Source organism: Pseudonaja textilis, chromosome 3 (assembly GCF_049901715.1).
Source record: "Pseudonaja textilis isolate UNSWEBS1 chromosome 3, rPseTex1.2, whole genome shotgun sequence".
Classification (NCBI taxonomy): domain Eukaryota; kingdom Metazoa; phylum Chordata; class Lepidosauria; order Squamata; family Elapidae; genus Pseudonaja; species Pseudonaja textilis.
The window spans coordinates 121,376,655-121,403,656 of NC_141992.1; the positions used below are offsets into that span (position 1 = coordinate 121,376,655).

The 27,002-nt window shown below is 35.8% G+C and overlaps 1 protein-coding gene across 2 annotated transcripts in view; it reads right to left on the minus strand.

Annotated features, from left to right (window-relative positions):
• CDH18 (cadherin 18) overlaps positions 1 to 27,002 on the minus strand; it is a 653,626-nt gene that overhangs the window by 377,375 nt on the left and 249,249 nt on the right. For both annotated transcript variants that reach the window (XM_087930730.1, XM_087930731.1), the window contains one exon: positions 11,413 to 11,463. The gene's annotated coding sequence lies outside the window, so the exon portion shown is untranslated. The remainder of the gene's footprint in view (positions 1 to 11,412; positions 11,464 to 27,002) is intronic.

Consider the following 27,002-nt stretch of genomic DNA (forward strand, 5'->3'; position numbering starts at 1 on the left):
CTTTTCATCTTTAGACAAATTATTAAACCTTATACAATAATTTATACTTGAATAAACCAGTGCAAATATTGAACATTCCATTGTACTAACTTGTTTCTTGAAGCATTTATATTCAATTTTACAACTCATTACAATCTCACTGATTTAGGCACTGTTTGTGCTAGGAATATTATTTGTTCTTGTACTTTCACAAATGCTAGTGTAACGCTATAGTATCTTTCACTTTTATGCTACAATAATGATATTCACAATGTAACAAATATATCTTCTTATGTAATATCGTCTATCATTTTCATGGAGACTATATAGTTTTTTGTTGTATTTGAGATATGCATCTATCCCTGTTTTTAAAGTAGTCTTTGTTCCCTGAATTTAGGGTCCAAATATGGAGAGAGAAAAGCAGGAGGTAGATAAAAGTGTTAACAAAAGCAAGGCATTCACTGAATCAAAGATTTTTAATGTTAATGAAAAGCAGATGAATGAAGTTAAAAATGGTTCTAATAGTGTATATAGATGTAACTCATGGGCTGTATTTTTCAACCTTAGTCAATGGGGAAGGAACAGGTGATACCCTGAGGCAGTGTTTCTCAACCTCAGCCATTTTAAGATGTGTGAACTTTTCCAACCCTCAAAATTCCCTAACCAGTATGTTAGGCTGAGGTTGAGAAACAGTTGCTACCTCTGTATGGCCTCTGAATCTCCAGGTAATCTAACTCCCTGTTTCCCTGTTACACTAGGTGATCACCCTTCCCTGTGATTCTGTTTAGACCACTGCATCTCTCTGGTGTAAATAATGGATTTCCCTGAACCAAAACTACTGGAAGGCATAGCAAGAAAAGGATTAAATCTTCCTTTTTTACAATTCAGAGGAAAATATCTAATTATCTGCTGTTAACTTTGTTGGGCATTTTTTTCCAATTGGAATCTGTCATATATAATCAGATCACCTATTCATTTATTTATAATTCATTTCTTTAACAAATATTTATTTGCTTGTTAAAACCTCAGTATTTCTCCAAAGAATGAAAATCATATATGATTTCTTTCACTCCATAATATCTATAAAATGATTGTGTAAATTATGCTAAACTGTGAAATAATAATTAACCCAAATGATCTATTGAGTGTTAAAGCTGAATAAATAGTTAACTCCAGTTTTCAGTCTAAATTTAGCACTCTTTTCTAAATTATACTTGCTATCATACCATATTATGATATGCTGTTATAAGATACCAAATAACATTATTTGATATAACAGCAGGAAATATTGTAGTGATGATTTCACTGGCTTATTTGATTGCTCATTCTCTCTTGAATATACCCCCCCCGACACACCACACACAGAGAATATTATTTGATTTTCATTCATTCATTTGGTCGAGTGGTGGGATCCATTTTTTTTTTACTACTGGTTCTGTGGGTGTGGCTTGATAGGCATGTCAGGGGAAGGATACTGTAAAATATCCAGTCAGAGGTGGTATTTGCTGGTTCTCTGAACTACTCAAAATTTCCGCTACCGGTTCTCCAGAACTGTTCAGAACTTGCTGAATACCACCTCTCCTTTGGTCCTTATGTCAATGAAGATTCTTAGTCATCCAGGTAAAGCTGTCTGACAGTTGAGCTATGGCGATTGGACTTTTATTGGTTTGAGATGTTTTGCTCATTCAAGCAGCTTCATCAATTAAAGCAAGTTAATTAGGTAGAGAGCATTGGAATGTACCAAATCCTCCCACATCAACATTAGGAGATTTCCTCTCCAAAGTGAGTAACAATATATCAAGTATCCAGGTAAGGCTGTCTGAATATGGAGTCATAGCAACTGGACTTGTATATTTTCTACCTTTTGAGATACTTTGGTCTGTATTTTTTTAAAGTTCAGATGTTATTTCTGTGGAAATTTATTGGCTGATCTTTATTGTTTTTATGTATGTGGAAGCATTTTGAAGAAGGCAAGTTGATTGAAGAAAAAGTTTAGTGTCATGGGGTATGGGGGAACTTGGTGAGTTAATATAAATAGCACATCTGTTGATAATAGAAGACTTGCTAGGGTAATGATTAGTGTGCTTAGTTTAATGATTTTTGATATAATGTTATCATTTGCATATTATTATTCGTAGGAGGTTTGGTCATTATACCTAATATTTTGTTTCATGAGTGAGAAGATAGTCTTTTTGAAGTAAGTAATTTGTAGGCTACACATACTGGAAAGCATTATTGTGATTAATATTATTATTAAAGGCCATAAATTGATATGATTTTTATTGGTGGCATAATTCCTAGCTGAGTAAATACAACTTAACTCTTAATTAAAATTAAAACTAGTATTTTATATAAACTTTAATAAAAATTTATATTATTTAAAAAACTGATTAAGGTAACTAAGTCCAACCATGCAATAAACTTGAAACTGACACAGATGTTCAAATCATCTCCTTAACACTGGAAGGCCAAGACTTTAACATGCACTTGAAATTCCAAACTTTCAGTATTTCCATATATGCTACATTCTACCTTATATAAAATCAAACAAATGATGTATGGGCCCATACCCTAAAAATACCACCATGGCCATTACTAATAAATCTAACATCCTAATATCCGCAGCACTATTCTCGTAATATATCAACACATTGAAACCTAACCTGAGCCTGCCTAGAGATCAATAACCTATCTGTAATTTCAATTATGTCCAAATCCCATCATCTATGAAGTACAGAAACAGCAACCAAAAAAAATTCAGCAGTCCCATTCTACTTCTGACCCCCAGAAATTCCCAAGTAACTTATAACTATAAGAAGCCTAGCAAACCTAACATATTAGCATCAACATTTATTTTAATTATATAATCTAAGAAAATTAACCAAATTGTCCTATTATCAAGAGCAATCCTATCAATCAAAATTGAAGGTCTAGGTAGACTAAATCAAATTCAACTCCAAAAACTTATAACTTTCTCACCTATTGCCTGAATTCTCTCTATAGTAGCTCTTGTACCAAACTTTTTTGCACTAACACTAATCATCTAGTTACTGTCCATCACCCAATTTTTCGTAATACTCTACTCAACAACAAGAGTAAAAGCTATAGGAATTTTATGAATAATCTCCCAACAATGATGATCATTCCTCATGCTCACAATCTTTTCACTCAGCAATCTAACCCCTCTCACATGTTTTGTACCAAATGACATATCCTTACTAAAATAATACTCTTTACTCTTATGATTGAAGCAACCTTAGTAATCATTATACCCTCATTCAGCCTATACATCTACCTATAATCAACATACATCTTCTCCACAGCTCTCATACAACATATCAGTACAATAACAATAAAATGTTGAATAAACCACAAAACTATAAAAATCCACACTAATAATTATAAGTCCTGATACTTCCTATAATACTACTACAAAAAAACCCTTCATTTCTTAATCAGCCTTCTCAAACATATCCATTATCTAATTTATTAGGTCTCTTCCATTCCCATTTGGTAGTGGGAAATAGACTGCACATAAATAGACTCCAAATGCACATGAGGCACGGTGGTGCAATGGTTAGAATGCGGTATTGCAGGCTAATTCTGCTGACTGCCAACAGTCAGCATTTTGACAGTTCAAGTCTCACTAGCTCAAGGTTGACTCAGCCTTCCATCCTTTTGAGGATTTTGATGTTGTCAATAGATATGTCTAATACATATTAAGGAAACTTAACCCCTTAGTTGGAAGTGGAAACCAAGCACCATATTCCACTTGGATTAGTAGTATACACTACTTATGTGCGTGCATATATGGTTTTTAGGTGAAAGATGGATAGAAGAAAAGGCTACCAGCAGTGTCCTATATAAATGATCAAATCATAAGAGAGGTGCACCATAATAAAGGGTTCAACCAAAAGTCTTGGAGAAGGCTCATAGGAAGTAGAGAAACATAATTCCAGAATATTAAGATGAATTTGAATGTATAACCAGCAGCCTTAGAAAGGGCAATCATAAAAGAACAATATTCAATTTCAATTTTTATTATGGTCATGGACAAGCAAAAAAAAATATTAAAATAAACCAAACTGAACAGAAATGAATGGAACAGATAGAAAGAACAACATAATATGGATGTGAAAAATTGATTCCATGAAAGAATAGAATGTTTTACAGGAAGGGCTAGATCAAGGAACACCATTAGAATTAGGGTAGTCATGGTTTCTAAGAAATACTATAGTCCACATTACTAATACTATTTCCCATCTTATCTAACTGCAATTATATATGTAATTAATGTTGAGCAGGTTACAAATTTGTATCACCTTTGCAACTGTATTAGTGTTCTCTAATCAGGAATCTTAATGAAAATCTCCCTCTACCACTAAATTACAACACTTCACAATTAATTCAAGGGAACGTTGATTATTAACTTAAACAGAAATTAAATGAGCTCCCAGCTAACTTTAGCAATCCTTGAATTCCACCGTTACATAATGGAGAACAAGTGTCTTGAATTCACAGAGGTTAACATTTTTACAATGGCAATTATTTAAATCTGGATCCTGACTGAAATGTGACTGCATCTGTGATTGCTGATTGGTACCAAGCCAAAATAAGGGGAGAAAGGAGGGGGAAATATTTACTATTTGATCTCTAGATGTGCTAGTACCTGTTCAGAATCAACTCAGGACTGATGTAATCCCAGAGCATTGCTGGTTATGGGGCTGGGTGGGGGAACTCTACCATTAATACTACCTAGTATATTTGATCCTGGAGCAAAGTTGTTATTGCTTTGAAAAATTATAATTCTGCAGAATGGATATATGATAGTTCCTTTTCTGTTGGCAAGAATCTTTGATTCAAGCCTCCTTCTGCTTTTTGAGCTGTTTCCGCTCATTGCCCCCAAACTAAAAAAAAGGGGGGGAGCCTGTTTGTAATATTTAGGTATTATTCCCACTACTCACAGCACATGATGTATTTTGTGCTTTCCTATTGGTCAGCTGGATAAACTCTTAATTGAATTATACATATTCTCAGGATTTTCAAGTTGATAATTAAAATGATTGCAGGCTGGATTTGCATAATTTTGATGCAATTAAGGAGTAAAAAATATTTGGTCTACGTCAGGCTTGTCCAACCTGTGGCCCGCGGGCCGCATGCGGCCCAGGTCGCCTTGTAATGCGGCCCAGTGCCCACCCCAACCTTCGTGCCAGAGCCAGCGAGGAGGAGGAGGAGGAGGAGAGGCAGGCGCGAGGGGGGGAGAGGCGAGCACCACACCAAGCAGCAACAGAAAAGGCGGGCGCTTTCAGAGCGCCACCTCCTGCTGTTGCCACTGCCGCCGCCGCTGCTGCCCCTACCGGCACTGCCGCTTCTGCCCCTGCTGCCGCTTCTGCCCCGCTGCTGCCCCTACCGCCACTTCTGTCCCCGCCGCCGCTTCTGCCCCCACCGCCGCTTCTGCCCCCACTGCTGCTGCTGCTTCTGCCCCCCCGTTGCTGCCGCTTTTGCCCCCGCTGCTGCCCCTGCTGCTTCTGCCTTCCAGTCCTGCCTCATCCAGCCGGGCCATTTGCAGGAGGAGAGGTAGGCGCGAGGCGGGCGAGCTTTCTTCCCCCCCCCCGCAAAATTTGGCTGGAAAATAAACCATGATAAAACGTGATAAAAATAAATAATTTTTAATAAATAATTAATAATAAATAATAAAAACATCTCACTAACTTCATTTCCAAATAAATGTAATATGTTAACTATGTTTTCTATGGTTTTTTTGGATGATCAGGTATCGTTACTGTTATTTTATTTTATGTGCAGCCCAAACCAAATTTTCATCTTCTAATGTGGCCCAGGGAAGGTGAAAGGTTGGACACCCCTGGTCTACGTGGAGATTTGGTTCTAGATATAATTATCATGAACTACCTTTGAGGTCCCAGAAAGAGAAGTTAGAGATCAAGAAACAGGGTTCCCATAGAGACCAATGGGGACTCAAAGTCCTTGGTTTCTCACTTCTCTACAGAGGAACACACAAAATGTATTTCATTCCATTGGAACATAGCATATCAGGACTCTGTGAAGTTAATGCTGACTCTTAAATTGACTCTTTGAATAATACATTGAATTTAGGGATCAAATTAAATAAGGTATTTGATGCTCCTACACTTTTACTGAATCGGACTGAATCTTTGAAACAAATCAATTTGAATAAAAAAAAATAAAAAGAGATCAAATAAACTATTTGAACTAAGGTGTAAATTCAGATAAAATCAACTCTCCCAATTGACTTATAAATATACATGTGAATGAGGCTGATTTTCACATAGACCTGTAATGTATTTAATACACATCAATATACTGTTTTGAGGAGCTGATTTGTTCTGAACTTATAACATTAGTACATGGATGCTTAGCCACAGTTCATTTAAATATATTTGGTCAAAAGAGACCTTAGAAACAATCCTATCAATGCCAGAACAAATAGTATGGGATTATAAAAAGTCCTTCTTTTGCTCTGACAAGATTCCCTAACTGCTTTGAAAATTTGCTAATCTCCATATTGTTTTATTTAATAGTGTCCTTTTATTATACAACATCTTGACATTATATGATAAAGGACAATATAAAAAATCCTGTATAAATGTGCTGAATTAATTAAGCCTGATCAGGTTAAGGTGACTTGGGGATGAGCTTAGGAGAGTCCAGTATAGTCAAACTGGAGGTTACTAAGAAAAGGATTAGTCCCATATCACACTAAGTTGCATGGATTTCTGAACAAATAAATGTATATAACTGCAAAAAAGATGATTCATAAACTATGTTTTACAAACCATAATGGCTAAGTTTCCTTAATACACTGGACCAAAATCAAGCCAATTACATCTTAGCTTGTTCTGTGAAAGTAGTTAGTGGAGGACATTTATTGTACAAACCTTTCCTTATATAACAGCTATATGTCATAAGATAAGCATATCCCAAACATGGGGTCACATGGGGCCATTCACAAAATGTCTACTAGAATGGCCATAGCTGTTTACCAATTTCAAATTTGCTAGTAAGGTACCTGCCACCTCATTCATCTTCCTTCAGGATAATCTTCCTCTTGATCTTTACCTGGAGAGGAAAGCCCATATCCATAACAAAACATGGAGCTGTACTGACCTATTTTATGCTCCTTTCATTCTCTAGGGAAGGTAAAGGTAGAGATTTGTCCTGTCCAGTCATGCCTGTGTTTAGGGGGTGGTGCTTATCATTGTTTCTTAGAGGTGAGGAAGCCAGTGTAGTCCAAATGATGAGTATCCACTAAGGAACATGAAATGCTGTTACCTTCCCACCAAAGTGGTTCCTATTTATCTACTGACATTTGCATGCCTTCAAGCTGCTAGGTTTGTAGGAGCTGGGTCAAGTAATGGGAGCTCACCCCATTGCATGTTGCCTGGCTCTCAAACTGGGCTGTCAACTTTCCAGCTGACAAACCCAAAATCTTAACCACTGAATCAACACTCCTTGCCTAAGGAAGATAATAGGACTTATTAACTGCAGAGGAATTCTCAGAAATACAGAAGCTACTGAGCTGCTATGCCCTCTCCCTCTCCCTCCCACCCCTGTGTAAAATAGTCAGGGGGCAGAAAATATTAGAAAAGTCAAGGAAGAAGTTTGTAAGCATAATTCATCCCCTAGGTCCAAACAACACATTTTTTTAGAACCCAGGATGATTTTCTACTAATGAACCATGAAATAAGGTGGTTGTGATTGAAAACATTGCTTGAGTTAGGATTTTTTTTCCAATGTATGGAATTAATTGCTTAACAAAGAACCAATAAATTTCTCATAGTCTGTAGTGCTTCATAGGTTAATCATGTATTAAAATTGCTATGAATCTTATGAATATGATTCCTACCATCAATTATTTTGTGATTATTCTTTAACTTAAATTATTTTTAAATATATATTCAGTCTGTATCTGATGTTACAGAGAAAAACTACAGTGTATTTACTGCTCATATAGGAAATAAAGCACAAAACTGAATTTTTTTTAAAAGTCTCTTTTCATCATGGTGATTGAAGTAGAACTTTTTGGGAAACCAAACAAAAAACAAATTAAAATCCAGATGAATAAAAATTGCAAAGTTATATATATATAGTACACAAGCCTGATGATGGCAGATGAGATTCTGCCAAAACGTCACTACAACTTTAAAAGCACAACTATAATGACGTGGGAAAATACCTGAACAAAGCTGAATACCATACATACTTACATACATACATACATACATACATACATACATACAAACATACATATATACATACATACATATAGTATTCTGCTTTGTTCGGGTATTTTCCCACGTCATTATAGTTGTGCTTTTAAAGTTGTAGCGACGTTTCGGCAGAATCTCATTTCTAAAAATTGAAATACGAAGCCAAAAGATCCTCTTCCCTTTTGTGCTTTTCTTTTTGTTCTTTAAGTCTCATTTTTAACTCTTCAAGGAGTGATGCCATTTTTTTAAAAAAATTAAACAACCTCCAATTGATTTTATTTTATTTCATTAAGATCCTCCATCCAAAGTTCCAGGAATCATCCAATAATCCAAAACTGTTTCTTGCTTCTTTTGTCCCTTTCTCTTTCCAGGGGCTTTGTTATCTTGTAACAAAGTTTCAGCTACAATGTATCTTTTCCAAGCCTTGTTAAAATTCCACTATCATTTTTTTTAAAAGTTCCAGGTGGTCTCCTCCATTTTCCAGATTTTTCCCTCCGCTGCTTTCTTTCTTTTTTTAAAGAAAGTTTTTAAATTATCTAAAAATCTTTATCCCTTTGACACTTTATATTCAGATAGAAATAGCCTATTAATTTCAAAGTGGATTAGTATCAATTTCTTATTCGAATCTTTTCTTCTTAATGTTTCAAGTCAGTTAAAACTGTCGATGTTAGAGGAAAAAAAGTCAATTCTGTTTTCTTTCCCTTTCTCTTTCACAGCTTAAAATCATTTTTAGGAATAGTATTAGTCTTTAAAATTCAGGTTCCAGGTACCTTAGATGTTCTCCATTCAACCCGGTCAGTCAAACTTTCTGCTTCAAACTTCCTCCTGCACAATCTTGTCCAGTCGGGTTCTTCTTTGTGGTGGCCATTTATGACCACTGCTGCAACTGCCTTTGGGAAAGGGAGTAATGGCCAGCCGAAGAGGAGAAATGCAGCTCTCCTCAACCCCTCCGACAGCTCCCCCTTCTTCACCACTTCTACGAGGTGGCTTCAGCCCTGAATCCGGGCAGCTCGGGGTGCTCCAGCGGTGAGCATGGATCAAAACCGTGGACGATCGCAATATCAGTTCATCGCCGAAGAAGCCCAAACCGGAAGTCACAATAAACAGTTAATTTCTGTTGGTTATTCCCAGATAAAGCTCAATTTATTTGTGAAGTTTATTTTTCCACAGATACCTTGATCTTTTATATCACTTATGATGCACTTAATTAAATTATGATAGAAATGAAGGCTGAATGAACAGGTTGATGTACAGGCTTCATTTCATTTCATAAACGGTGAACTAATCCTGTTTAGGAGAAACAAAGAATGGCATTCCAGACAACTAAAATAAATTTCAAGAAGGCAGAAGGAGTGTACATATTTCTAGTTATTAGGGAAGTACTCAGGCTTAACTCTAGAGTAGAAGAAGCATTTTAAATTCCTGCTATTCTGCTTCAAATCCTAATGTGCTTTAGAAACTATTCCAATAGATGTCAGCCCCTCAAGAGATGCCAGATCTAGAAAGCAACTCATTGGGTTTGATTAGAATATAGTCTCTAGTAGCAAAATCTTGAAAAGCTTTGCTGCATTTTCCCTTCTTTCTCTTTTATATCCAAGGAAGTTAGGACAGATCCTGTATGAATGTCTTCTGGATGTTTTCTTTGCTTCTTTCAAAGCATTTTTGTCTATGTGTTGTTGAAACCTTCTCTGCATATTTTCTCGAGGATCATCTCTTGGTTCTCCTCCTCCTCTGTACATCTCCCCAATTGTTTCTATCCATCCCATCAGATTTGGCTGAAGAGGCATATTATGTGTCCTGTTGATTAGTGTCTCATCTGGCAGAAGCCAGGAAGCAACCCTTTTCTGTTGTAGCTCCTGCCCTTTTCTCCCAGGGATTTGATTTACCCTGACCCCACTGGCCTTTTGCAAGGCCCTGGATAGGTTGTGATCCCATGCATAGGATGGATTATCAGTTGTAGCCTGTGAGATGATTATTTTAATTGTTGTTCCATTCTTTTTCACTGTTTTTATCTTGGCTGCTGGTTATACATTCTCTATGCTGTTCTTTGCATTTTTTTAACTGCTTTAAGCTGCCTAAGACCACCATAGTGAATAAAATAATGTAAACAAACAAGCCTGCAGAGGATGGTAATGTCCAGTTTAGGAGTTTTAACAGATATTTCAAAGATAGAGACAACTTGCATATGAATCCAAGTGGGGAAAAAGAAAGGGGGAGCATTTGATTCGGTGATTGATATGTCTCTCTTCAAACAAGAGATTTTTGTGGTCTGATGCTGTTCAGATCACTGTCCTGATATGAGATATTCTCTTTTTCCAAGGAAACCGAATATACTGTAGATAGGAGGCATGCTTGTTTATTTGTTGGTTCATTTTATTTGTATTTCTTAATGTCTATTTCCCTCAGAGAAAGGTTCTGGATGGTGTACAATATATCAAAATTCTTTCTGAGGGCCCTAAGGATTAATGGTAGCTTGGTAGTTATCATTATAGTAAACATGCGACCACTGCCAACAAAGAAAATACAAATCTCAAAATGAAAACTATCAGGATGAGATAACTGTTAAAGAACATATCACTAATAGAATAAAACTAATAGCCTAGAGATGGGACTTTGTATCTCCTTCTTTCCTTATGCAAATGATTTCATTTCATTTCCAACTTTTCCAGATCATAGACTAGATCTCAGAATAATAGATATATAGTGAAGATGGTTTGTAAAAAAAATGTTTTGATCTAAGTTTTTTGTTAAAAAAACTTGTTGGATGGTTCAGTAAATGCTATTGGGAGAATAAAAGACTATTTGCTAGCAATTAAGGTTCAAGCCATTTTATTCCAATTAAATAACAGAGGGAAGAAAGAATATATGCTTTTCATCTTAACTGTGTATTTCAATTAACAGTGGGTTGTCATTTTTCCAATTCATAATACTGGTTGGGTTTATATTGTAACAGACTAATGCCTTGCCTTGAACCAACCACTGGATAAGGGGATAGACAACATGGTGGTGGTGGTGGTAAATGCAGTTATTAAACAATCTAACAAACTACAGTGACACTTGTAATGGATGTAAAAAGTGTCTATTACACCCACATTTGTAAGCTATTTTTGTGTTTAAATACAAATCTTTAATGTAGTAAACAATTAAAAGGTAATCCTGCATAAAGTAGAAAAAGTTTACTTACGCTTTACTCAGATTTTCATCAACAAGTTATCCTGTTCAGTGATATTTCAACCTGTAAAAAAACCAACATGATATTATTAAAATGAACAGTAACTTAAAACAGTATATTAAATACTTCTGGGAGGTAATTTGCACATTTCTCTCATCCAGACTTTGCAGCTATGTATCCATAAAGAAAAAAAAATTAAGTCTCAGTGTTATGATGCACAGTTTATCAGTTGAAACATGGGGGAGGGAGCTTGAATGGAATGGGGCAGTAATGAAATTGTTATTGTACCACTGTGGGTTAAAATCCTCCCCTTATATATCTTGCATTTATTGAAAAGTATAAAAAGGCATAAACTTGGATGCTATGGCATGCATCTTGTTATTTCATTGAGATCATGGACACCTGTGCATGTGGCTTCAGAATCTTTCCCTAACTGAAAATTTTAAACAACTAAAATCATGTTACTTTTTTTTAAAAAAGAGAGAATGTAAATAATGACAGCTACAAAAGAGAAAGATTAATGTGTACATGCTCAAGTATAACCACAGGGTGGTCATATCTGTCTGTCTGTCATCTATCTACCTACCTATTGGAAATTGTATTACAATTACATAAGTAGAAAAATATTTATAATAAGTCCATATTTTAGCAGATATTGCACTCATACATACATGCTCCTTTGGACCAGTATGCTAACCTACTACACAGGCAATGTCAATACTGGATTTTTATTGGTCTGCATATACCTATAGCTGGATACAGTTGTTGCAGCAAATGCAGAATGAGCAACTATGAACCAAACAGATAAGTACAGTTTAACTACAGTTTTAACCATGAGTGCATTCAAATATGTGCCTATAAATAGCGGGTTCAATTGAGTCTTTACATCACCCTTGTGATAAAGTTAATATTGTACATAATCCTTTAAATGCATATTTAGATGTATATCTTTGGATGTGGCTGCTAAATGCATCATTGTGATGGAGATTATACCAATAGACAAACAGAACACTTCATTTCTGAATGAAGCACTGGATTTAAATGATGGTGATGTAGCAAAGTGGATACTTGCAGTCTCCCACAAATGGCCCAAATTACTTAAATTGAACTATGTAGAGGAAAAGCAATTGAGTGGTTGACCATTCATCACTTGACTTGCCAAATTGTATGTTATATGTTCAACTTTGTATTAAGGGAACAAAAAACAGCTGCCTTTTCAATAGTAAAGTGTGGAGGAAAAAAAATCACCACTTGCCAAAGGCTTTTTAATATTGACAAATGAAGCAGTATTACCTTTTTGAGCATATGCAAGTATGGGGGTGGAAGTAGTAATTTGTGAGGGTATAAAGGTAGTAATTTAAAATTTGAGGTTGCCTCTATCAGCAATATACCAAAATTACCACAGCAAAGAAGGAAAATAGAACAGGAGAAAAGGAGAACTCTTAACAGCCTCACATTCTTTCTCATATAACATATAACTATCCACCATATATAAAAATTGGGGCAAATAAATGACAACGGAGCGTCTTCAGTGGTGGGATTCAATTTTTTTTACTACCAGTTCTGTGGGCGTGGCTTGGTGGGCATGGCAGGAGAAGGATACTATAAAATCTCCAGTCAGAGGTGGTATTTGCCTGTTCTCCAAACTACTCAAAATTTCCGCTACCGGTTCTCCAGAACTGGTCAGAACCTGCTGAAAACCACCTCTGATTGATGCATGTATTGTAAAACTATTCCATTTGTTACACATTCTCAATCTCAAGAAAATTGTTTATAAAGAAAATTACATGAATTGCTTTGTAATTACAGTAGGATAATTGTCCAATCTTGGTAAAACAAACAAAGCTACTGTCTTAAATAGGCTATCTATAAACAGCTCTCTCCTTTGCATTGTCTCTCTCTCTCCTGCTTTCATTCACTAGAAGTTATTCTTGAGTCAATATTTACACAATTAGACTTTGAGAATGGGATACCAGTTTGATTACACAAGCAACAAATAATATATTTATAAAGGATGGAAGGCAAACAATTAATATCTTTTGGAGTCAATGGATTGTGTTATAGTGTTGGTATAAAAGGATAAAATATAGCAATAATACAATAAATGACAGAATGCAGCAACAATACAGTAAAATGCATATTTAGTTGAATGCTATAATTAGTGCATTAGTAGATAATTTATTTCTTGTGACAAAAGCTAGTTTGCTTTTAGACATCTGGACCCTGTTTTGTGTCCCCCCCCCCCTTCAGGAATATATATCCAGGAAAATGCTTATGATGCATTTAGATCTTAATACTTAATATGTCCCATTGTTGAGTTACAGAATCTATCAGAGATAGTATTCAGCAGGTTCTGATCAGTTCTGGAGAACCAGTAGCAGAAATTTTGAGTAGTTCAAAGAACAGCAAATACCACCTCTGACCGGCCCCACCCCCATCTATTCTCTGCCTCCTGAGTCCCAGCTGATTGGCTGGGTCTTCTTTTCTTGCCCTGCACAGGAGAACTGAACTGGAAAGCAGGTAAGGGAGGGAATGGGATTTTGCAGTAACCTTAGCCCAGGAGTGGGGTGGGAATGGAGATTTTACAGTATCCTTCCCCTGCCATGCCTACCAAGCCACGCCCACCAAGCCAAGCCATGCCCACAGAACAGGTAGTACATTTTTTTGAATCCTATCACTGAATCCATCCCATTTAATCTGCATAAACAAAATCTTCTGAAGATCCCGTAGCAAATCCAAATGCCTAACAATGTCTTTTTTCTTCATTTTTATTATGTAATGTCTTTCTTTTTCATTTGGTTAATGATCCAATTTTAGCAGCATGTATTTGGAAGACACAAAAGGTTGCAACAACGGTTTTAGGTAAATGTGCTGCCCATTGTGGACTTGGATAACAATATTGCCATAGAAATGTATTGACAGGTTATGTTCCATCAAGTCATTCCTAACCCTAGTGACCAAACAAATTTTCTCCATGATGATTTCTCCTTAACCTGGAATTTCAAGTCTCCCAATGGTGTATTCCTAATGGATAGGCAAAGGGTTTGTGCCTATTTTAGCTTTCTGTTTGTGCAGGAATGATTATATTTTAGAATATAGAATAACAGAGTTGGAAGGGACCTTGGAGGTCTTCTAGTCCAAGCCCGCTGCTTAGGCAGGAGACCCTATAGCATTTCAGACAAATGGTTATCCAATTTCTTCTTAAAAACTTCCAGTGTTGGAGCATTTACAACTTCTGGAGGCAAGTTGTTCCACTTATTAATTGCTCTAACTATCAGGAAATTTCTCCTTAGTTCTGGGTTGCTTCTCTCCTTGATTAGTTTCCACCCATTGCTTCTTGTTCTGCCCTCAGGTGCTTTGGAGATTAGCTTGACTTCCTCTTCTAAATTGCTAAATTATTTAACCATAACCTGTAAATCAAATCCACCTCAAACATGCAGGTGTCTTAATTTCTCCCAAGAATTGTTACCTGCATGGCCTTTTTATATCTGTTCTGATGTTTATCATTCAAAACCAAGTTAGATTTTGACTAACTTTTTTAGCAGAATCCATAAATCAATATCCAATGGGAAAATGCTAATAACATTGATGTTAATTCTTCCAGAATTCTTAAGTAAATATATTTCTAAAAAGGATTGTCTCATTCAAGATAAATTAAAAAAAAACAATGTCATTTCTTTTCAGAAGTTTTCATCATGGCAATATATCAATGGGGGACTATATCCATGGTAGCGATTTCTCACATATTTTCTTTTGAATTAAAGAATGCAACATTTCCAACAAAAATTGTCACCATTATTTCATTCTGGTTTTGTTTTGTATATTAAAAAAAAATGCACATATCTTCCTAAGTCTGAATGGCATAATAATTAGCAGTCATGTTTACAACAATTATTACTTGTTTAGGCACAATCCAGGAAAACTGTTTTTCTTTTAAAATTTCAACACTGAATACATAGTTAAGATTTTTTCCTCTGAAATCTGTATAATGATAAAATCCTCACTTTTGACATATGTCCTTCATTTATTTTCTAAACTAATAAATCATCTCTCTGTATGAAAAGACTGAAAATGTGCCAATGGAAAGTTATGATAGTATGATGCTTCAAAGTTTAATTGCGAGCCAGGAAATAGTTATAGCAATCTTGTATCAATTGTGAGTGACTCTGAAACTGCGCAATTCACCTTCACTGAGGCTCAGCCCCATATCTGTAATAAAACAGGGGCAATAACGTCTTCCTTTAATAAAGTATCCTCTTATTTGTCTAATTATGGTGTGAACATTCCCTCAGTAACTATCGTTATGTTTCATAGCCCCATGTTGTTGATATTGCTTTTGTCTAACCCCCAGTCCATAATAGAGGCAATTTAAAGTTATCTTTAGTTCTTCCAGTTTTAAAGTATCCTGCTACAGTCCATTCTTTCCCAACACATTTTTGTCATGAACACAATCCATTGACAACATGAGGCAGTTAGGGTGCAAGTCTACCCAGTCTCTTATGTTTCTAGGTAAGTGTCCCTTGACCTTGGCTCTTTTTATCACTTATGGACTTCAACTCCCAGAATTCCTGAGTGAGCCATAAAAGGTTCCCCATCCCTGGCCTACTGGTTTTTCAGTTGTGGGAGAAATCAATTTTTGACTTGAATGGGACTGTTTAATATACAAATGTAGGACATATAAAGAATATGTCCTACATTTATATATTAAACAGTCCCATTCAAGTCAAAAATTTATTTCCCCCACAACTGAAAAACCAGTAGGCCAGGGATGGGGAGCCTTGTATGGCTTACTCAGGAATTCTGGGAGTTGAAGTCCATAGGTGATAAAAGAGCCAAGTTTCCCTACCCCTGGACTAGAAGATTACAGGATCAGGACAGAGATGCACAAGAAAAGGAAAGGGAACAGTCACAATACTACTTGCAATCCCTTCTCCATGTCTGTGACCTCTTAGATGAGCTATTGCTCATCGGAGATCTAGCAATATTTTGAATGCTCAGTCTTTGTCTAAAATTAGCCCAAATCACAGGCATGGAAGGAAGGGAACAACAGTGTATTAGGAATGCTCCCTCCCACTTCATCCTGTTACCCATTATAGCTACAGCCTGTCAACCAGGGCATTTTAAAGGTGGGCTAACAAGTGCTGGGGGAGCACCTCTATACCTGCTACCTGTTATTCAGGCAGTTTAAAAATTAGATAAACCTTCATTCCATCTCATTACATATTAAGGAAAGAAATCACAAGGGTTTTCCCTCGTCTGGCAGATAGTACTTGGTGGGAGAGGAAATGAAGCAAGAGGACTCCATTAATTGCTTTCCTTAAATTGTCCTGCATTAAAACAGTAAAGATAGCACCAGTCACCAGCCTCATTATGGTGGCAAAATAGATCCCAGCAGTCCAGGGAACATAACGCTAGCATACCTTTTTCCTCATTTAAGGACTGGAGGATAGTATGCTAATGCCATCTGTCTTTATTTTGTATTCTTAAAAGGACTTTTGCAACTATATACATACTAATACAGATCAGAATTTTTATCTGCAAGTGTATTTATTATTCCAGGCCAAGGTTTTTCTGATGTAGAATGGTTGTATTATTATTATTATTATTATTATTATTATTATTATTATTATTATTATTATTATTATTATTATTATTATTTAGAATGTTACTCAGTTCTTAAAATTACACTACAAGTTGTCGAGAGAATTCCTTGGATTATGACCACTTGTTCAGAAATGATTCAGTTATCACAGTGTTGAATGAGTGATACTTACAGTACGACCAGTCCTCAAACTTCCAATCAAAACACCTCCCCACATGGTGACATGATTGTGATTTGGGGACTTGTCAGCTGGCTTTGCAGTTACAGTGATTGCATTGTCCTGCAATCATGTGATTGCCATTTGCAACATTCCCTATTGGCTTCCACAAGGAAAGTCTATGGTGAAAAGAGGAGAGAAGTTCATAAATCACTTCCATCATTTTTTTCTCCTGAGGAACTTTCTAAGGAGAAGCTGTAGCATGTATCCACCTGCAGTACCTTACCAGCCCGCAGTCTATAGCACTCCCCCATACTCCAGAGTATGTGCCTACCTGCAGCAACCACCCCACCTGCCCATAGTCTTTGTGTGTCCCCATGCACCTTTTCCAGGACACCTGTTTCTTGCTTATTGAACTGTGCACTCCTGGAGCTATAATGGCAATCAGGATTGCATACATTAGTGCCAATAATATATAAAGTGGCCACTTCCTTCAAGCACTGATGATATTAGCTGGTTTGGTAATGAAATATCTGCAGCAAAACAATAAAGCCCAGAGAGCACCAAAGACTCACAGTTCACCTCTGAGTTACAAATATTATATCAGCAATCAGGACTTCCAGGATTGCTACTATTAAGGATTGCTACTATTATTTACAATTGTAAATTATTGACATTTACAACCATATTACTGAGCAACAGAAATTCTGGTGCCAACTGCCACTGTAAGCTGAGGAATACCTGTATTCTTTTGTATATTTGTGTAGCATTTGATGGGGGAAAGAAGGACAAATTGTGACCAAAAGCAATTATTGTACAGAAGGACATTGTATCATGGCACAGCAATGCTGACATCATCAGTCTGATTCTCCCCTCCTCATACACACCCCTATGGATTTTGAGAGTTGCATTATCCCGTAATAGAAATACAAAGAAATCATAATCACTATCAAACTACATCCAGCTTCTTAATTCTGCAGTAAAGATAAGGGTTTGTAAAAGCATCTAGAAAAAGCATCCAATGGATCTACTATAAACATATATGTATGAGTTCTGAATATCTCATGATGGGATTCATGTATAAAGGTGAGTTTAATGGGACTGTTGAGGTCTTTGAAAATGGTTGAAAAACACTCACACAAACAGAGCACCTTCCTACTCTACATTAAAGATTTCTGATTCCCCCCCTCCCAGGAGCTTGGACAAGGATGCCCCTGATTGTTGCCCCTGATAATGGGCTCCTAAAGCAGTGGTGGGCTACTACTGGTTCTGTGGGTATGGCTTGGTGGGCATGGCAGGGGTGGTATTTGTCGGTTCTCTGAACCACTCAAAATTTCTGCTACTGGTTCTCCAGAACTGGTCAGAACCTGCTGAAAACCACCTCTGTCCTAAAGTATGGGAACTCCCTCCCCGCTTCAATTAACAGGAGATAGATGTTTGATCTATGCAGTGCAAACATGCTTTTTTCAAATCATGCTTTCAATGTGCATGCTCTAAATGTGCACTCTGTCCCCCTTCCTCTCAGCTTAGACATTTATCACCCCTATTGGAAAAAAACAGCCCACTGCAATTAGAATCACAGATTATCTTATTTCCTCCTGGGCTCTAATGTATATATTGTAAGCAGAACTGCTAAGTTTATAATTAAGGCAGTTGAGCTAAAAACCCAATATATTGAACTAATGGGAGTACCCTGTAATTTGATGCATTTATCTGATTGCTCACTCTTTGTATTACCACACATGTATTTTATCACTGTATTTTATCAATTTTACCCTGGAATCAGATTGTGTATTTTATTTTTATTTTATTATTATGGTTGTATGACTAATCAATAAATAGACTATTACTTAGTTAGAATGTGCACTTTAGAATGTAAGAATTATCAAGCTTTTGATAAATCAAAACTTTCAAAACCTTCACAATGCTGATAAATGTTTGGGCTGATTCACACAGCCAAATAACACACCACTATAAAGTATAGAATTATGGTCTAGGGGAAAAATATCTTAATGTAATTTGCCATTTGCAGTGAATGGCAGTTTCAGTAAACTTGTAGGCAGTTAGATCTCATTATCTGAATATATTTTTTGCACTGAACTTTGGAAAAAATTGCTCCCTCAGTGGCAAACAATTTTAGCCTCAGTTGCTAATGTCTTGTTTGGATCTCTTCACAAAGCACTTGAGAAGGAGAATGTGAACAGGAAGGAGTAGAGAGAAACCATTCAATAAAAAAAATAAAACAAAAATAACCCAAACTTCTAGAAATAGTAGGCCCAGGAGTGGGATTCTACCAGTTTGCACCTATTCGCTAAACCGGTTGTTAACATTCTAAGCAGTTCGGAGAACCGGTTGTTAGAAGAAATTACTGGCCTAATCCTGAAAGGAAGGTAGGAAGGAAACATTCTGATGTTGCTTACAGAAACTGCCTGTTCGTTAACCCTTATTATATTCTTGGCAGGACTAGACTTCCTGTCTCAGGAACATCTCTGGAGTTTTTTTTCCCTCCTTTGCTGGTATTTTGCTTGTGTGGAGTGACCATTCAAAGTTACAATGGCACTGAAAAAAGTGACTTATGACCATTTTTCACACTTATGACTGTTGCAGCATCTCCACAATCATGAGAGGCCAGGCGAGGAGATGCATGCCTCGATATGAGTGATATTGAGTTGGCCACACCCAGCCAATAACATAACCACCAAGCCATGCCCACCAACTAAGCCACGCCCACAGAACTGGTTGTTAAAAAATTTGAATCCCACCCCTGAGTAGGCCTATTCTGCAATATTTTCTGACCTCTTTTTATGTCCAACTAGGCACAAAACCATACTTCCAAGAATCAAAACAAATTTCCAGAAGGCCTTTTATGTTACAGTTCAAAACTCTCATTATGTAAATTCAATTTAAAAATAATCAGCGATCACTGTGAAGGTATATTAACTCCAACTGTTCACGTATGTTCATATCTCCTTATATTTACCGCAGAAAGTCTTTCCCAGACATTGCAGAATGCTTCCCATTCCTCTTGGGAAGGGATTTAAGTTTTATATGGAAAATCAAGAATTATTCCTTGACTTTGCCAGGTGGGGCTGCAGAAAACTCCAGTGTGAAATCTTGGGGAGTTAGTGTAGAGGAATATACAGTGATCCCCCTTGGAACATAGTAGAATACAATATTCCTTTCTTGAACGCTTTTTAAGACTTTTTAAGCCTGTGAAAATTATATGAAGTTACCCATTTATAGCTATAGTCATAAAACCCCTGATCAAACATATACAACAAATAATATGGCTTGTTGCACAATTTCTGTGATTTACAGTTGTATCCCATGTAATTTTTGGGAGTCTCCCAATTGTCGATACAATAAATTTACCATGCCCCAGCACCAGAACAAAAACTTGCTTGTATCTATGGCCACAGATTATAGATTATTTTGTAAATTAGTTTTATGCCCATATCCATAAATAAGGAATTATGCACAGTCCCTAGCTTTCTCTTCAAAGCACAACCTTTATTAACTTCTTGTTCCTTATCCAGAGAAATATTTATATACTTGTCAAGTAGCAATGCTAGGCATCACAACTGCATATTTCTACTCACTTTGCTAGATGGCTGGCAAAGCCTATGCTGCATCTTGTAAGAATACAACACTGTTTTTTATTAGCATCCAGATACCCCTCACATTATGCCTTCTATTTGCATACATGTCACCTTTTCCATAAATGGAGTCTCTATGAGACACCTGATACAAAGCTTGCTTAGTTGGATTCATGGTTTTTTTTTCTACAGTGAAGTGCTGGTTGACATTTTGTTTTGTCCCCTGCTCATGTGTAGGCTGAATAAATAAGCAATGTAAAGCTTGTAATCTATTTATAATTGGCATAGAACTGTGATATGCTGCAAAACTAGTTTATATGGAAAAATGTTTTTAAAAATAGAGGTAGGCAATATAGGATACTTTTGTTATTCCTGAGACCATACAATTTTATTCTATTCTATCATTGGCCCTTTATATTTAAGATGGTTTTCCAGCATGCATCAAGGCATATCCAGCTAAAGCCTAATAGTAAAATGAGACAGTAATAGGCTATTTCACTGTCAGATTAATTCTATAGTCTATTGTTAAAAAGCCAAAGACTTTATGTAATACATCTGTTTTCAGGAACTTTTTGGTTCTTATCAGAACTTGAATAACATAGAAATGAGAAGTACAGCACTATGACAAAGTATAAGGAAAATAAAAATTTGATCCAGAGCAGCAGCTGACTTCAAAAACAGTTTATTATAGAGTTTATGCATTGTCACAGAAATATAGTTGGTTCTTTAATTCCATGCATAAAAAGAATTCAAGAGGTGAATAAACTGGGAGATGTAGTGGTTTGATGGAATCACAAATATATCAAGCAAAAGTAGAAAAGGAAAAAAAAATCAAGCTGGAAGTTCACCTTACAGAAACACAACTAGCTTTTGGGGACTTGTTAGAACAGTTCTGATTATAAATCAGTTTCTGTACAAGTTGTTTCCAAAATTCTCTTGTGACTAATTCTTGTGTGAAATTAGATTTTAGCACGTAATCTGAAGGCCAATTCATGTGACCAGAATGATACAAAAGCCATTTGCTTTCCCAGACTACCCAATCAATCTCTCTATCAAACCATTAAAACAGGTATGGTAGGGACAGGAATATGTGATTGGTTCTTTTTTTTTTAAAGACTAGTACTTACTTTGGGACTTATTGCTGTTGAGAAACAGTGTCTATCACTTTATTTCTACGAAATTTTAGATAGGGAGAATATAGGAAATTTTATTTCCTTTATTCTCCTTTTAAATCCTATGTATTCTCCCTATGTGATATGAATGAAGTGAGTCTACAATTCCTTTTTTGGGGACTCTACAATTTCCGTTGCTGTTTTTTATATTAGAGGGAGAGTCTGCCCATTTTGTGCACAACATCCCTGTATTATTTAGAAGTCTGAACATTGGGTCCCTACATTTTGCTGTGACCCTTCCTGTGTTAGTGTTCTCCTATGCATGAAAAAGATTTGGCTAAGCAATGAGGACACAATGTATGGGAGAAGGAAGAAGGTGAGGAAATTTAATTCCACTAGTCTCTTCCTTATCATCATCATTTTATCTTGGGATCTCTCCAAATAAGCCCCCTTTTTTTCAACATCACTCAAATGATGTTGGTTTCTGCAAACTTATGTATTTGGTGTGAATGTCTGTGGGGAAAAAATCCTGTGTTGATCAAGGAGCATGAAATGAATGAAAACTTTACTCATGCAGGTAAATGTGAAAAAGAAGAGTCAACAGAAGCTGACACAATGTGAATACCATTAGTGGGGCTTCGTTAGAAAAGTGGCATAGTGAAAGCGCTTGACATCTGAAAGCCCAAATAGGACTTCTGATTACCCTTACTTAAGTCTAGGGAAAAAATACTATGCAGAATTTAGCTATGATTTATTGAAAAAATTATAGGTAGTTACCTAACTCTAAGTCTTACTCGATTATTCTACAAATTGTAGAACATGTACATTTAGAACAGAAGAATTCAATGATCACCCAAAATTTGTTCGAGGTAGATTAGAGATTGACAATGGGGTTGTAAATGTCATCCAGATAGATTTTCTTGTTGATTCAAGGATGGGTATAAAATATGGTGATCCAGCAATGTCAATAGTTTTATTCTGGTTAATGTTTCTATTCAATATATCATAGGCCTATTTCGCCTTAGGATCATTGCTACTATTAATTTGAGAAAAGACTTATGTACTTGACAAAGTATATGTATATATATAACAAATGCAACTTAGTGATGATGCAAAACATCTAAGTTATTTCAAGAAAATCACCAAATTGCTCCTGAATCGAATTCTAACTATGGCTCCTCTGCAAAGTCAAAAGCTTAGTCGCTACATCTTCATATCTAATTGGAAGCCTGTGAACTAAATCATAGATGCTCAATAAAGAGAGCTCAAATGATAAATAAAGTATACAAGAATTAATGAGAGATAACATTCTGCTGTGTTTAAATCTGAAAGTTTTACAAACTCTTGTCCTGCATGCTGACAAGAGCACTTTTCAAAAAGTTTTGATTGTGAATCTGGGTCAAGGTGATTCAAATACTCTTTAAGAATGTACTTGACTGAGTCATTCCATGGGATCTACAACATTTAGACTGCAATAGGCCAGACCACCAGTAAGCAGCAACAAAGAGATTTCAGTATTTTCTTGCTGTTATCTTGTGGTAGCCTGGATGCTGCTCACAGATGGTAGTCATATAGTATATTCTACTTACAAACAAATATGTGGTATTTGGACAACTAGGCTTTAAGGAAAAATACATCACTGATTCAGCAATTGATGGTGACAATGAGGAATAAATGTTGGTAATTTATCTCCTGCCACTTTGACCAGCAGCATATATAAGCAATAATTCATAAATAAGCTTAAAGTACTATATTAAAGATATTTTTAGGAGCAAGCTGTTCTTTTTCTTCACCAAATATTGTAAAGGGATTATATTAATATGTGGAAGTTGGCAATAGAATAAATTTGAGCTCTAAAATGTAATTTAATTTAGAAATGTTAAAACCTTCAGTCTTTTTTTTTGTTTTGAAGTATATTTATCTTTGTATTCTCTGGATTTGAGAAACTGATATATTGACTCTTAACATGGTGCTATATTGTAGCATCTTCCTTATTAAGTCTGATGAATTTGACACTTTGAACTAAATTTGGCTGTGCATTTCATTTTGGACAGAGAAATGGAAGAGGAATTGGACTACTGAGAAAGCAACTCTAATTCTATTTTAGCTACCAGCTTATAGAGTTTCCTCAGTCCTTTTACTCACTGAATAAATGCATGATATAGCCATGATACTGTTAGGTTCACCACCAGACATACTAGCCTTACCTTCAAGGACATATTCTACAGCCAGGTGAAATATATCTGAGAGGAGAAAGTAAGTATACATCTCACCCCACCCCATATTTTCTAGACTGGTTTATGAATCAGGCTAATTTGTTATTTTTTTAAAAAATAAAGTTTTATTTGGGTTTTCACACATACAAAATACAAGTAAAACATCTTTTTTGAAAATAGTATGGTCCCGGGTTGAACTTCTTTATAGTAACACAAACTCAATTTCATGCTCCTTTTTGTATTCTATTCCATATCTTATACTATTTTACATTTTCTATATAGTTTTTCCCCTCTTTTAATTTTCTCAATTTTATTTTGATTATCTCATCTCAATTCAAATCATTATATTTATACTTTTGTCTGTTCTATTTCAATTTCATATTATCTTTTCTCATTAAACAAATTTTCTCCTGTAGTTACTAATTGGAGTATGACACCTTTATATCTTTTAATTACATCCATTCAACTCTTATTTAAACTTCAATATATACCTTAAGTTTATGACCTTCAATATAATACATAATACATAACTTCCAATCAAATTCTGCTTGGTACATTCTTATAATACACACTATATTCTTAAAAAAAAAGAAAGAAAGATTGTAAATATATGTAATTATAAACCCTCATTCCGTTCCAGTTCAGTTCTATCATTAATAATCATAAAAATCTTAACATCTTCACTTCTGTTCAATTAAATATCATACTTCCTTAAAAACACATATAATCTCCATAATTAATTTTTCCCTTATTTCTCTTCACATATGTTTTATAAATCATTAAATATACCTTTTGTTACATTTATTTATTGACAAGCATTCCACTGAATTACGATAGCTATTTTATCAGACATTTTAATCATATATTGTTTCATATTTTCTAAAATTATTTCTGCTTCTAATATAACCATACTATCTTATGTACTTTTTCAGAATCCCTTTTTCCATTAAGTTTTCACCCATTATCTCTAAATAGGCCCTGTTTCTCTATATTTTGCTTCTGTCCTTTATAACTTCTTTTCCTTTCTTTCTTCCCTCTCATCTTCTCCCTCCCCTTTTTACCCCCTTGTCTCTCTACTTCTAATTCTCTCTTCTGCATTTCCCTCTTCTGATGCTTTCTGATTTTATACTTATTTTTCACTCCATTTTTGGGGTGGGTGGGGGGGAGTTGTTTTTCCCAATCTTAAACTTTCCATTCTCTTTCCCCCCTTTCCTTTTTTCCCCCCATCTAAGATTACTTGTTCATTAAAGATGGCTTCTTCTTTGTCACAATCTTCTTGTTCTGCAGGCATTTCTTGTTGTTTCTCATAATTCCAGATCTCCATTTCTAAGAGTTGAAATGCGAAGCCAAAAGAACCTCTCCCTTCTTGTGCATCTTCTTTGTACTTTTTAAGTTCCATTTTCAGTTCTTCTAAAAGTGAAGCCATTTTAAACAGTTTTAAACAACTCCCCTATTGATTTTAGTCATTCAAAACAATAATCAAGAATCTAGAAATCATAAGTAATCCAGATAGTCCCGAGTTATATCTTCTTATTTCTTTTTTGACTTTCTCTTCCTGGGGTTTTTGTTGCGATATTTCAGTTAGAATGTATCCTTTGGAAGTCTTGTTGAGATTTTGCTGTAAGTACTTTTTTAATTCCAGGCAGTCTCCTCACTTCCAGATCCTACCCTTTTATTCTTTTTCTCTCCTTCCTGTTTTCAAAAGCTTTTAATTATCCAGAAATCTTTATTATCCCTTTGACTTTTTATTTTCAGCATTAAATGCCTATTGATGTCAAAGTGGATTTTTTTCCAATTTCTTTCTTAAGTCTCTTAGCTGTCAGTATAGGAAAAGGAGAAAAAAAACCCAAATCTTTTCCCTTTTCTCTCTCCTTCGCAGCTTAAAAATCTTCTTAGGGAACAATGTTATTGCTTTTAACAGTTTCAATTCCAGGGTACCTTATTTGTTGCTTTTGCTCTTTGACCCAGTCAACCAAAACTTTCTCTTCTTATCTTCCTCCTGCACATTCTTTTCCGGTCAAGTTCTTCTTTGTGGTGGCCATTTCTGAACACTGCTGCAACCGCCTTCAGGGAAGGGAGTAATGGCCAGCTGGGAGGAGAGATGTGGCTCTCCTCAACCCTGCTGACAGTCTCCCCCCTCTTCACTACCTCTACAGGGTGGCTTAGCCCCGAAACCAGCTGGCTTGGGTTGCTCCAGCGGCGAGCACAGATCGAAGCCTCACAGAGAAGAGGTTTTGGTCTGTCGCTGAAGAAGCTCAAACCGGAAGTTTTTGCTAATTTGTTATTTTTAAGCCATGGTTCATGAAACAAGCCATATATTTGAATTTTAACCTGATCAAATTTAAAGGAGGCTTTATAAATTTATTTTCCCTAAGCTTTCAGTTAGAGTGAGCAGCAGATCCCATGTATTTGTTTGTTTTTAATTGTTTTTGTTCCAGAGTTTGGAGTTAATGTGTGTTTTATGACCATTTTTATTCATGATGTCCAGAGTGCTTGTACAGTTGGGCAGCCTCATAAATTACCAAATAAACAAAATACTGTGCCATGATTTGCTTAATTATGATATGTTGAGAAAACTACACTTGGTTAAGTTAATGAAAACCAGTGCCACATTCATTAAAGAAAGACAGATAATTCAAACCACATTGTAGAATCTGGAAGAATACATTATGACTTCCATAGATGGACCCAATGAACTAAATATCAAGTTAATAGGTTACAAACCATTTATACAATGTCTCTATGTTGCTATCTGCTCCTTCAGCATGCTCCCATGTGGCCAACCAGTATTCCCTCCAGTGGGCTAATGGGACAGCCTCCCAAATAGCAACAAAATATTTATTCCCCCTACTTTGTAAGAGAACAATGAGGTTTCCATACACTTGTCCTCTTGATGGTTACTACATTTCATTTTTGTAT